Below are 12,048 nucleotides of genomic sequence, written 5' to 3'. Positions count from 1 at the left end.
TGATATTGTCTGCCGTTTCTCCAGACCTGCGGCGGGCCTTGCAGGATTTTCAGGCGGATAGACCTGATCGTTGCCCACCTGGTAGACTGTTTGTTCCTGATGATTGGACCAGTAAAGTCATTTCTGAGGTTCATTCTTCTGCGTTGGCAGGTCATCCTGGAATCTTTGGTACCAGGGATTTGGTGGCAAGGTCCTTCTGGTGGCCTTCCCTGTCACGAGATGTACGAGGCTTTGTGCAGTCTTGTGACGTTTGTGCTCGGGCCAAGCCTTGTTGTTCTCGGGCTAGTGGATTGTTGTTGCCCTTGCCTATCCCGAAGAGGCCTTGGACGCACATCTCGATGGATTTTATTTCGGATCTTCCTGTTTCTCAGAAGATGTCTGTCATCTGGGTGGTGTGTGACCGTTTCTCTAAGATGGTCCATTTGGTTCCCCTGCCTAAGTTGCCTTCTTCTTCCGAGTTGGTTCCTCTGTTTTTTCAAAATGTGGTTCGTTTGCATGGTATTCCGGAGAATATCGTTTCTGACAGAGGAACCCAATTCGTGTCTAGATTTTGGCGGGCATTCTGTGCTAGGATGGGCATAGATTTGTCTTTCTCGTCTGCTTTCCATCCTCAGACTAATGGCCAGACCGAGCGGACGAATCAGACTTTGGAGACATATTTGAGGTGTTTTGTGTCTGCAGATCAGGATGATTGGGTTGCTTTTTTGCCTTTAGCGGAGTTTGCCCTCAATAATCGGGCCAGCTCTGCCACCTTGGTGTCTCCTTTTTTCTGTAATTCGGGGTTTCATCCTCGATTTTCCTCCGGTCAGGTGGAATCTTCGGATTGTCCTGGAGTGGATGCTGTGGTGGAGAGGTTGCATCAGATTTGGGGGCAGGTGGTGGACAATTTGAAGTTGTCCCAGGAGAAGACTCAGCTTTTTGCCAACCGCCGGCGTCGGGTTGGTCCTCGGCTTTGTGTCGGGGACTTGGTGTGGTTGTCTTCTCGTTTTGTCCCTATGAGGGTTTCTTCTCCTAAGTTTAAGCCTCGGTTCATCGGCCCGTACAAGATATTGGAGATTCTTAACCCTGTGTCCTTCCGTTTGGACCTCCCTGCATCTTTTTCTATTCATAATGTTTTTCATCGGTCATTGTTGCGCAGGTATGAGGTACCGGTTGTGCCTTCCGTTGAGCCTCCTGCTCCGGTGTTGGTTGAGGGCGAGTTGGAGTACGTTGTGGAAAAAATCTTGGACTCCCGTGTTTCCAGACGGAAACTCCAGTATCTGGTCAAATGGAAGGGATACGGTCAGGAGGATAATTCTTGGGTGACTGCCTCTGATGTTCATGCCTCCGATCTGGTCCGTGCTTTTCATAGGGCTCATCCTGATCGCCCTGGTGGTTCTGGTGAGGGTTCGGTGCCCCCTCCTTGAGGGGGGGGTACTGTTGTGAAATTGGATTTTGGGCTCCCCCGGTGGCCACTGGTGGAATTGAACTTGTGTGCATCATCCCCTCTGTTCACCTGTTCCCATCAGGATGTGGGAGTCGCTATTTAACCTTGCTCCTCTGTCACTTCCATGCCGGTCAACATTGTAATCAGAAGCCTTTCTGTGCATGTTCCTGCTACCAGACAACTTCCAGCTAAGTCGGACTTTTGTCCTTGTTTGTTTTTTGCATTTTGTTCCAGTTCACAGCTGCAGTTTCGTTTCTGTGTCTGGAAAGCTCTTGTGATCTGAAATTGCCACTCTGATGTTATGAGTTAATACTAGAGTCTTAAAGTGATTTCAGGATGGTGTATTGATAGGGTTTTCAGCTGACCATGAAAGTACCCTTTCTGTCTTCCTGCTATCTAGTAAGCGGACCTCGATTTTGCTAAACCTATTTTCATACTACGTTTGTCATTTTCATCTTAAATCACCGCCAATATATGTGGGGGCCTCTGTCTGCCTTTCGGGGAAATTTCTCTAGAGGTGAGCCAGGACTATATTTTCCTCTGCCAGGATTAGTTAGTCCTCCGGCCGGCGCTGGGCGTCTAGGGATAAAACGCAGGCTACGCTACCCGGCTACTGTTAGTTGTGCGGCAGGTTTAGTTCATGGTCAGTTTAAGTTTCCATCCTTCCAAGAGCTAGTTCCTATGTATGCTGGGCTATGTTCTCTTGCCATTGAGAACCATAACAGCTCACTATGCCTCTAGATAAGTTCCTTGGGGGGTCTAGTTTCCAAAATGGGGTCACTTGCGGAGGAGCTCCAATGTTTAGGCACACGGGGGCTTTCCAAACGCGACATGGTGTCCGCTAACGATGGAGATAATTTTTCATTCAAAAAGTCAAATGGCGCTCCTTCCCTTCCGAGCCTTACCATGTGCCCAAACAGTGGTTTAACCCCACATGTGAGGTATTGGTGTACTCAGGAGAAATTGTCCAACAAATTTTAGGATCCATTTTATCCTGTTGCCCATGTGAAAATGAAAAAATTGAGGCTAAAATAATTTTTTTGTGAAAAAAAGTACTTTTTCATTTTTACGGAACAATTTGTGAAGCACCTGGGGGTTTAAAGTGCTCACTATGCTTCTAGATAAGTTCCTTGGGGGGTCTAGTTTCCAAAATGGGGTCACTTGTGGGGGAGCTCCAATGTTTAGGCACACGGGGGCTCTCCAAACGCGACATGGTGTCCGCTAAAGATTGGAGCCAATTTTTCATTCAAAAAGTCAAATGGCGCTCCTTCCCTTCCGAGCCCTGCCGTGCGCCCAAACAGTGGTTTACCCCCACATATGAGGTATCAGCGTACTCAGGACAAATTGTACAACAACGTCCATGGTCCAGTTTCTCCTTTTACCCTTGGGAAAATAAAAAAATTGTTGCTAAAAGATCATTTTTGTGACTAAAAAGTTAAATGTTCATTTTTTACTTCCATGTTGCTTCTGCTGCTGTGAAACACCTGAAGGGTTAATAAACTTCTTGAATGTGGTTTTGAGCACCTTGAGGGGTGCAGTTTTTAGAATGGTGTCACTTTGGGGTATTTTCAGCCATATAGAACCCTCAAACTGACTTCAAATGTGAGGTGGTCCCTAAAAAAAATGGTTTTGTAAATTTTGTTGTAAAAATGAGAAATCACTGGTCAAATTTTAACCCTTATAACTTCCTAGCAAAAAAAAAATTTGTTTCCAAAATTGTGCTGATGTAAAGTAGACATGTGGGAAATGTTATTTATTAACTATTTTGTGTCACATAACTCTCTGGTTTAACAGAATAAAAATTCAAAATGTGAAAATTGCGAAATTTTAAAAATTTTCGCCAAATTTCCGTTTTTTTTCACAAATAAACTCAGAAATTATCGACCTAAATTTACCACTAACATGAAGCCCAATATATTACCTCATAAAGGGACACTGGTCAGAATTGCAAAAAACGGCAAGGTCATTAAGGCCAAAATAGGCTGGGTCATGAAGGGGTTAAAAGAGTGAATGGTAAGCTACAGAGTGAGAGTCCGGACAGTCCCTGGGATATTATACTGGTATAAAATAGTATGTAGGAGAGGTTTCTATGCTAAGTGGCCATCATGTACTGTCCTAGGAATGGGTTTTACAGACGGGCCAGTGACTATAACCGTCATTATAGAGAATATACTGCAGCTACTGGAAGAGTCAGAAAATAGCCAGGAAGCTTTTTTTCCAATTCTAAAGTTTAATATTAGAAATATGGAGTAGGAGGTGTAGACCGGCAGGACACTGACCCTCCGCAGATCCCTTAATGACCCCCTCCTGATCCAGGCGTGGGGACACCGCACAGACACACTATTATCTGAGGGTAATATAGAGCTGTGCGCCAGATCTGAGGGTGAGGATGAGGAGAGAGCCTGCAGCCCAGGGCGTATGAAGAGAACGACGTGGGAAGGAAAATGCCAAGAAGAGCGAGAGGAAAATCTAAAAGGGACATTTAGAAGGAAATAATTAGAAGAACTTATGAAAGGACGTTGTTGTCCGTTCTGAAATCCGGAGTTTCGCAGCAATCAGTGGGTGAAGGTGCGTATTGTGCGCGTGTGGACGCCTATGTTTGTTTTTCCAACCGCCGCAATTTTTTAAGTAAAAACCTTATACATTAAAATGGGGAAACATTGATGTTTTGCATGATTTACATATTTTTGTTATTGATTTGTTGGGGGTCACATCTAAATGTCTTCTGGACAGGGCAGGTTTTTGTGCCTTTTTTTTGGAGACAGAATTATGACTCTTCCCACCATAAAGCAAATTAGACATGAAGGGCCACTGTGATTGGGGATGGAGACGTAGCAGCCGTACATCAATCCTGGAGCTTGGAGGGCAGCGGCACTAGTCGTAACCCATCTCATAAATGACACTTGATAGGTGGGGAAACCTGTTACTGATTTGTATTGGAGCCTAGGGACATCTCTGCTCAGCTTCATTGTATTTTTGAGTCTGATCAGTGTCAGCATAGTGTGATCCGCTTTTCTCAGATGAGGAAAAGATGGAAAAAATGTCTCCATCTTCTCTATACTGCCAGTCTGTGAAAATCAGAATGCACTCAGATGTCATCTGAGTGCAATCCAGTGTTTTCCACAGAATCATTGACTTGAATGGCCAAGTACAATCCAATAATCATATCCATATCGGGTATTCTGTGATTTTTCCTTGAACTGTCTCGGTCTCAGGAAATTATCAGACAGGCGCACGGCCCTATAGAATAACATTGGTCCGAGTGCAACCCGATGTTTTGTCAGATCTCACTCAGGCGGAAAGCCCGATGTTTTGTCGCCTCTTATTCAGACCAAAAATGCAACTTAACTGGTTGACCAATTAATCTGTATAAGATGAAAAGACGATGTTCTTTGGCAGATGTTGAAAAAAAAAAGATCGGACAATATGCCCTATATTTTTGTCCTCGAGCGAGATAAGCCGCTGCCACAGGGGTCTGACAGAGGAGTCTGACAGCAGTTAGCTCCATACACACTAGATTGCTGTCAGCCAAATGATGGTTCAGCCAATAGTTCTGCCGGCATCTATTTCGGCCGTAGTTCATATTCACAGCACTCACTGACAACCTCTCCTGTGTTGTCTATGGGAGAGCCACTGTCAGACATCTCTGGCGGCAGCTTATCCTCTTGACAAAAAAGGATCAAAAGTCCGAAATCAACTTTCCTGATCCTTATTTCCCCCCGACAATTATCTGTTGGTGGCCTGCATACCCAGATGTCCTGTAGAACCCCATTATGGAGCTGGTTTACGATATTCGAGACATCACAGTCCATATTCCATGTCTTGGGTATTGTAAATGTTTAAGGCAATGACAAAAACATAACTCAGAGTGCCGTGGAAATATATGGCCACAGCAGCCTTTGTGAATTAGAAAGTATATATAAATCCTAATATAAATAATATTTTCCACTGAGGAGATCATGGATAGCCTTTTTTTACATCCATAATAATTTTTTTTTTATAAAAATTATATAATAATATAATTTCCTACATAATCTATGCAATGAAACCATTAAAAACGAGTGCCATCAGGGTGGTGTTCTTATGGCATCCATACGTTTTGTGCACACATTGAAATCTATACTCGAGTCTCACCCAAAAAACGGATGGGACTAGCGTCTGCTGTGATCTATTCCATTATTATTATTTATTTACCGTATTTATTTATGTTCCATAGAAACTATTGGTCCATATAGAAAAAAGGTTGATGTGAGCTCCCATGCCATCCGTCCGTGCGCTGTCCGTGGGCAGTCTGTTTTGTGTGCGACAGCGCACAGAGTGAAAATGTGCTTGTGTAAACTTAGCCTTCGAGAAATGGTTGAATTTTCTGTTCAGTAGCTGTATGTTTTACGTACAGACTTTTTGGGTTTACTCCGTCTACTTTCATGGTTCTATGCTGAAATCTTTCTGAGGTCCATGAATCCATCGGAGGGTTTCATGACCTAGAAGAAACTTGGCCACCCATGAGCACACTTATGGTCCCTGCATGGAATATCATGTTACCAGAAGCCCAGTGACAGTGTTGTTGTGCTGTTCTCTGTCCATTCAGCACCAGGCGGTAGGGGCTGCACCGACGCTCAGGAGGTAAAGTTGATAAAAAGAATCTTAGGGCAAAATTATCCCTGTGTAAAATCTGAGCTGTTTCACCGTTTCTCTGCTGGACTTGTTTATGCCTTATTATAGAAATGAGTGATTCTTCAAAAATTCTCCTATCCAATCAGTAAAGGCACGTTTACTGCAAACTGTTAATTCTGAGTAGATTCCGCTGTCTTTTCTTCCCAATATCCTCCGCTTTATGTTTGTACTATATTATTGCCGTATGTATAATGTATACACTCTTTTAGGCCACGTTCACACATTCAGTATTTGGTCACTGTTTTACCTCAGTATTTGTAAGCCAAAACCAGGAGTGGGTGAAAAAAACAGAAATGGTGACGTGTTTCTATTATACTTTTCCTCTGACTGTTCCACTCCTGGTTCTGGCTTACAAATACTGAGGTAAAATACTGACCAAATACTGATGTGTGAAGGTGGCCTTACTGCGTGCAGTCGGTTCCAGAGCTTCCCTGTTTGGTTTTTGGGCAGTCATTAGCTTTCTGAATACGTAAAGGGGTATTCTCATCTCCAAGAACCTATCCCAATATGTAAGTAGGTGTAGTAGTATAGTTTTTTCTGACTTGCTTTTTCCTCATGTGCAGGCATTTCAGGACTTTTTGCCCCTCATCAGTGCAAAGTATGAGACATGATTGGCTAGGTGAGAGGTTAAGACTGGGATCTAAGAAGGGTTTGCATATTTATTTTCCCAGAGGGGCATGTAAGGCATTTAAGTCTCCTCATGCTGGCACGCCACTCTCCACAAGGAGAAACCTTGCCCATTAGATCCCAGTCGTATCCGGATGTGTCAGGTCACGTGGTCATGTGGTCACTTGATTGTCTGTCCTGAAGTCACCTGGTCACATGACTCGGGGGGGCCGGCCAACTTCCGGGTTCCCCCTGGAGACAGATGCATCTCTCTGACCTAGGTCTCCTCTTATTGGCTGCGTATATCTTTTTAATGCCTCCGGTCTGATGCCATCCCCTAACGAAGGTCTTATTGTCATATTGTGCCCTGTGCCTACTCTATTTTGCCCTTTTGGCTTACTGTTTTTCCTGTGTGGTCTTTAGGGGTCTTTTTTTTATATTTTTGCTTTTATTTATACATCCTTGTATTTATATATGTGCAGTTGTAATTGTTGTTTTGTACTCTTGTGTGTGCACCCGTCTTCTACAGTGCCACTATTTAACAACTGATTGTTAATAAAGGTTTTTTTTTATTTTGCACTTATGGGTTCTTTCCTTCTATGACCTCATGAACAGTTTTTCTTCTTTGGGTATTCACTTTTCCTTCCGAATGGTCGACCCTGTATCCGCTATCTGATATATATCAATGTAACTATCTGTTTATAGTATTTTACCTTTTAGTTGAGATATATTATCTGCTTTGTCCAGTATGTGCTCTAATTATCATTACGCATGACAGCGTCCAGAGTCAGATGGTGAAACACCTATTCATAGCCTTGGTGAGGAACGATAAATAAGCTGCTTCCAAACAATGAGGCTGCATCATAGACAGATTGTTGAAAAATTGGGTTGCAAAATGGAGCAATTGCCCGGTGGGGTCTACCGCCCAGTTTCATTAGTCTTCCTCAACAGAAAGACGAGAGAGCATGACAAGACTGAAAGCGCACCTACAACAATAGAAAAGTTTTACTACTTGGCAGAAGATGATAACACAATACTAATTACTTAGGGTTTGAGCTCCATTCACATGTCTGCATGCTGGTTGAGCGCATGGATCAACAGATCCCGTCCGACCTACATTGTTTCCCCAATAGCAGACATTGAGGAGCAGTGGGACTTTTACATATTAGAATGGTATCCGAAGAACTGCACTTTAATTTTATTCTTGACTTATCAGTATTGATGAAGATAAAAAACAACAACTTTGTAATAGGTCTTGTAGAAGAAAAATGTCGCTTTCTTCACTTACCCATCTTTTTCTTCTTTAACTGCACTGATCCTTTACTCTCAAAAATTGCTCAAATCTGTCTACAGTTCTGCCTTCAGTTAGAGATCAAATTATATAATAACTCTATAGAGATGGGAGGGGAGATCTGCTCTTCTGTATGGGGCAAAAAGACACCATCTGGAGCTAATTTTTTGTTAGACCCAGTGTTAACGCACCAATTTGGCAGACTCCCGCACCACACATCATGGACCCACGAAAGATCTGCTTCCAGCCTACTTTATCCATATGTCACTTCCCTTCACCCTTGATCCGGCTCTGTATAGACGGGTAACAGACGATTTTATGGTAATGAGTTGTGTGACTTAAAAAAGACGAGTTGTGAAGCACGTAGTACAGTCAAATTAAAGTCCGCTACCTGCCCTGGCGAGTAATAGCCCCAGCTCTATGGTGGGTCTACATCACAGCTCAACCAGGAGCTGAGTGATCAGTGCTGCTCTTAGCCCATACATGAGGCACATAAGTGAGGCCATATTGTGGACAGGACAGTCTGCCTGTGTAATGGGACTTGATTTTACAGTTCTGGTCGAAAGCTGGACATACATATTATATAAAACTCACCTATTCCACACAACGCGTTTCAGACCTGTCCGGTCCTTAGTCTGAGCCTTTAAAATTTTGATAAAGATTTCATAAAGCATCTGTCTTTTTATGGAAGAAAACGAAAAACGAGTGCTGGCTCAAGGTTTGGACTGCCCTGCATGGAGGGAGCAGGTTTGCTGATTGACAGCTCCCGTCCCGACACATTACCCCTGCCATCAGTCACACATTGTGGATTTGTGCAGCCAGTTCTCACGTTCACCACCAATAACCTTATAAATCACAGGACAGAAGTGACTGATATAACGATTACAGCAGTTGCAGGGATATTTCCGAGCTCGCCCTCGTGCTAACATCACTGGTATGAACTGGGCTATAACTGGATTTAGCTGCCATGACCTCTATTCCTTCTCCCTTCTCTTTCACATTCCTTCTGTTCTCCATTTCATGGCAGCCCCCTCCTCTCGCTGTCCAGCTGCTGGACTCTCACAGAACATTCTTGTAATATCAGGGGACATGTCTTTCCCTTATCATAAGAGTGACATCCGGGAAAGAGGGAGGAGGACTGTGTTTCTTTCTTAATCCATGGGACAAGTTTTGGGCCGTCTTGTCCTATTCTTGTAATTTCCACCTTCTCAGGGTGACTTTCCGGAAGAGAAGTCTTATATTTATAGTGAACGGAAAATCCCTTCTTCACGCCGGTTACCATAAATATCCCAGGTTAATAAACATTTTGTGGGCACGTATTGCAGCACGGAAAAAAAATTACCATTTCTCCTACCCACAATGCCCCGGGAGTAGATGTCTAACATTTTATTAAAGTGCAGATTACTCACTGCGGCCCCTAGGACTGAAATATACAGTCGAAATGCAGTTCCTATTTGCAAGCAGATCTGTCCCCACATTTCACACTATAAAGTATATACTACATACAGTATTACATAGATGTCTTAGACCTGATGAGGTTGGTGTACTTACTTTTAAAGTCCATATCAGAATAACTGTATAATCCTTTTTGAAAAATTTATTGTCTGATATTAAAGAGAGCAGAGCTGGACTCATAAAATGCCTCCTTTGATATCAAGACTAGGCAGCCATTCTGACATGAATTTTTAAAGTAAATACACCAGCCTCATCTGTGCTCAGAAAGATTACTATTAATGAATGTATGACATTTTTATTGAGAGATAAGATAAGGCATGCTGTGTGACACGTGCGTCAGGTGGCCGGGCAATTATATTTCTGGTGCTTTTCTCTGCTGTGTGTGATTCCAGTCACCACTTTATATATGTTGGATGTCTTGCATTACTATTTTCAGCTCTTCTTGATTATAGCTGGCACCACTATATATACAGTGAATGAAATAAGTATTTGATCCCTTGCTGATTTTGTAACTTTGCCCACTGACAAAGACATTAACATTCTATAATATTAAGGATAGGTTAAATTTATCATTGAGAGATCGAATATCAAAAATAAAATCCAGAAAGTCACATTCTATAAATTATATAAATTTATTTGCATTTTGCAGTGAGAAATAAGTATTTGATCCCTCTGGCAAACAAGACTTAATACTTGGTGGCAAAACCCTTGTTGGCAAGCTCAACAGTCAGACTTATTTTTGTAGTTGATGATGAGGTTTGCGCACATGTCAGGAGGAATTTTGGTCCACTTCTCTTTGCAGATCATCTCTAAATCATTAAGATTTTGAGGCTGTTGATTGGCAACTCGGAGCTTCAACTCCCTCCATAGGTTTTCTATGGGATTAAGGTCTGGAGACTGGCTAGGCCACTCCATGACCTTAATGTGCTTCTTTTTGAGCCACTCCTTTGTTGCCTTGGCTGTATGTTTTGGGTCATTGTCTTGCTGGAAGACCAAGCCACGACCCATTTTTAATGTTCTGGCGGAGAGAAGGAAGTTGCCATTCAGGATTTTACGATACATGGCTCCATCCATTCTGATTACAACTGGGTGACACACCTTAATAGTGGATATAGAACCTCAGTGACCGCGCTGTTACTGAAGATAATCTCTATATAAAGACCTACATAGATATTACCGTCATATGGTCAGTCCTATAGAACATGTAAGAGATCACAGCACAGTTACAGATAATTACTTACTTTTCCCGTCTTTTCTATCTGGCCCAAACCGACATGACAACTTCTTCCAGCCACGACTCGGCTGCAGAGAATACAACAAAGAAACATTTCACTTCTCATATTCCACCCCCATCGCCATCTATTCCCAACCTGCACAAACTCCTCATCCTGCCGATACCCCAATACTGAGCCGCTGCTGCCATATGTGTCCCTATTACTGCACCTACTGTGTGGTTCTCTGTGCCTTCTAAATTCTAAAGCAACCCTCTATAATATAGTAATACCGGGTGCAAGTGCCCTAGAAAACAGTGCCCACATTTTGCCCCCTAGAAAGTAATATTGCCCTCTGTGTGTTCCTTTCACAGTCACAGTAACCTGAGTTCCTCTATAGCAATACGTGCCCAGTTAAATTTAATAATGTCCAGAGTCTGCCCCCTGTACAGCTCCCCTATACACAGTGTGATGCTCTCTTATACACAGTATAATGCCCCCTCAATGAATAGTACCACCCACACAGTATACTAACCCCTTAGTAGCCTCCAAACTGTTTGATGGCTCCAACACTGTATGATGGCCCCTTCACTGTAATCCCCACACTGTACGATGGCCCCCTCACTGTAATCTCCACACTGTATGATGCCCCCCCTAGATAGCCTCCATATAGTATAATGCACCAGATAAGCCTCCATATAGTATAATGCACTCCCCATAAGCCTCCATATAGTATAATGCAGTCCCCATAGGCCTACTATATATTGAATCATGCACCCCTCATACGCAGATTCTATAGCACAAGGCAGCACCCATAATCAGACTCTATAGCACAAGGCAGCACCCATAGGCAGACACTAGTATAAGGCAGCACCCCAAAGGCAGACCCTGCAGTATAAAGCAGCACCCCCATAGGCAGACTCTGTAATAAAAGGCAGCACCCCTTAGGCAGACCCTGTTGTTTAAGGCAGCACCCCCATAGACAGACCCTGTAGTATAAGGAAGCACCCCCATAGGCAGACCCTGTAGAATACAGCAGCACCCCCATAGGCAGACCCTGTAGTATAAGGCAGCACCCCCATAGGCAGACCCTGTAGTATAAGGCAGCACCCCACAGGCAGACCCTGTAGAATACAGCAGCACCCCCATAGGCAGACCCTGTAGTATAAGGCAGCACCCCTATAGGCAGACCCTGTAGTATAAGACAGCACCCTCATAGGCAGACCCTGTAATATAAGGCAGCACCCCATAGGCATACCCTGTAGTATAAGGCAGCACCCCACAGGCATACCTTGTAGTATAAGGCAGCACCCCACAGGCAGACCCTGGAGTGTAAGGCAGCACCCCCATACACAGACCCTGTAGTATAAGGCAGCGCCCCTATA

At 43.5% G+C, this 12,048-nt stretch overlaps 1 protein-coding gene across 2 annotated transcripts in view; it reads left to right on the top strand.

The window, feature by feature from the left end:
* TNS2 (tensin 2) overlaps positions 1–12,048 on the top strand; it is a 191,908-nt gene that overhangs the window by 36,162 nt on the left and 143,698 nt on the right. The window contains exon 1 of one of the 2 annotated variants that reach the window (XM_077298020.1): positions 3,846–3,994. The exons of the other annotated variant lie outside the window; for it this stretch is intronic. The gene's annotated coding sequence lies outside the window, so the exon portion shown is untranslated. Of the gene's footprint in view, positions 1–3,845; positions 3,995–12,048 lie in introns of those variants that run through there. 2 annotated transcript variants of the gene reach the window in all.

Source organism: Ranitomeya variabilis, chromosome 3 (assembly GCF_051348905.1).
Source record: "Ranitomeya variabilis isolate aRanVar5 chromosome 3, aRanVar5.hap1, whole genome shotgun sequence".
In the NCBI taxonomy this organism is placed as follows: domain Eukaryota; kingdom Metazoa; phylum Chordata; class Amphibia; order Anura; family Dendrobatidae; genus Ranitomeya; species Ranitomeya variabilis.
This window is presented reverse-complemented; position numbering and strand designations above follow the sequence as displayed.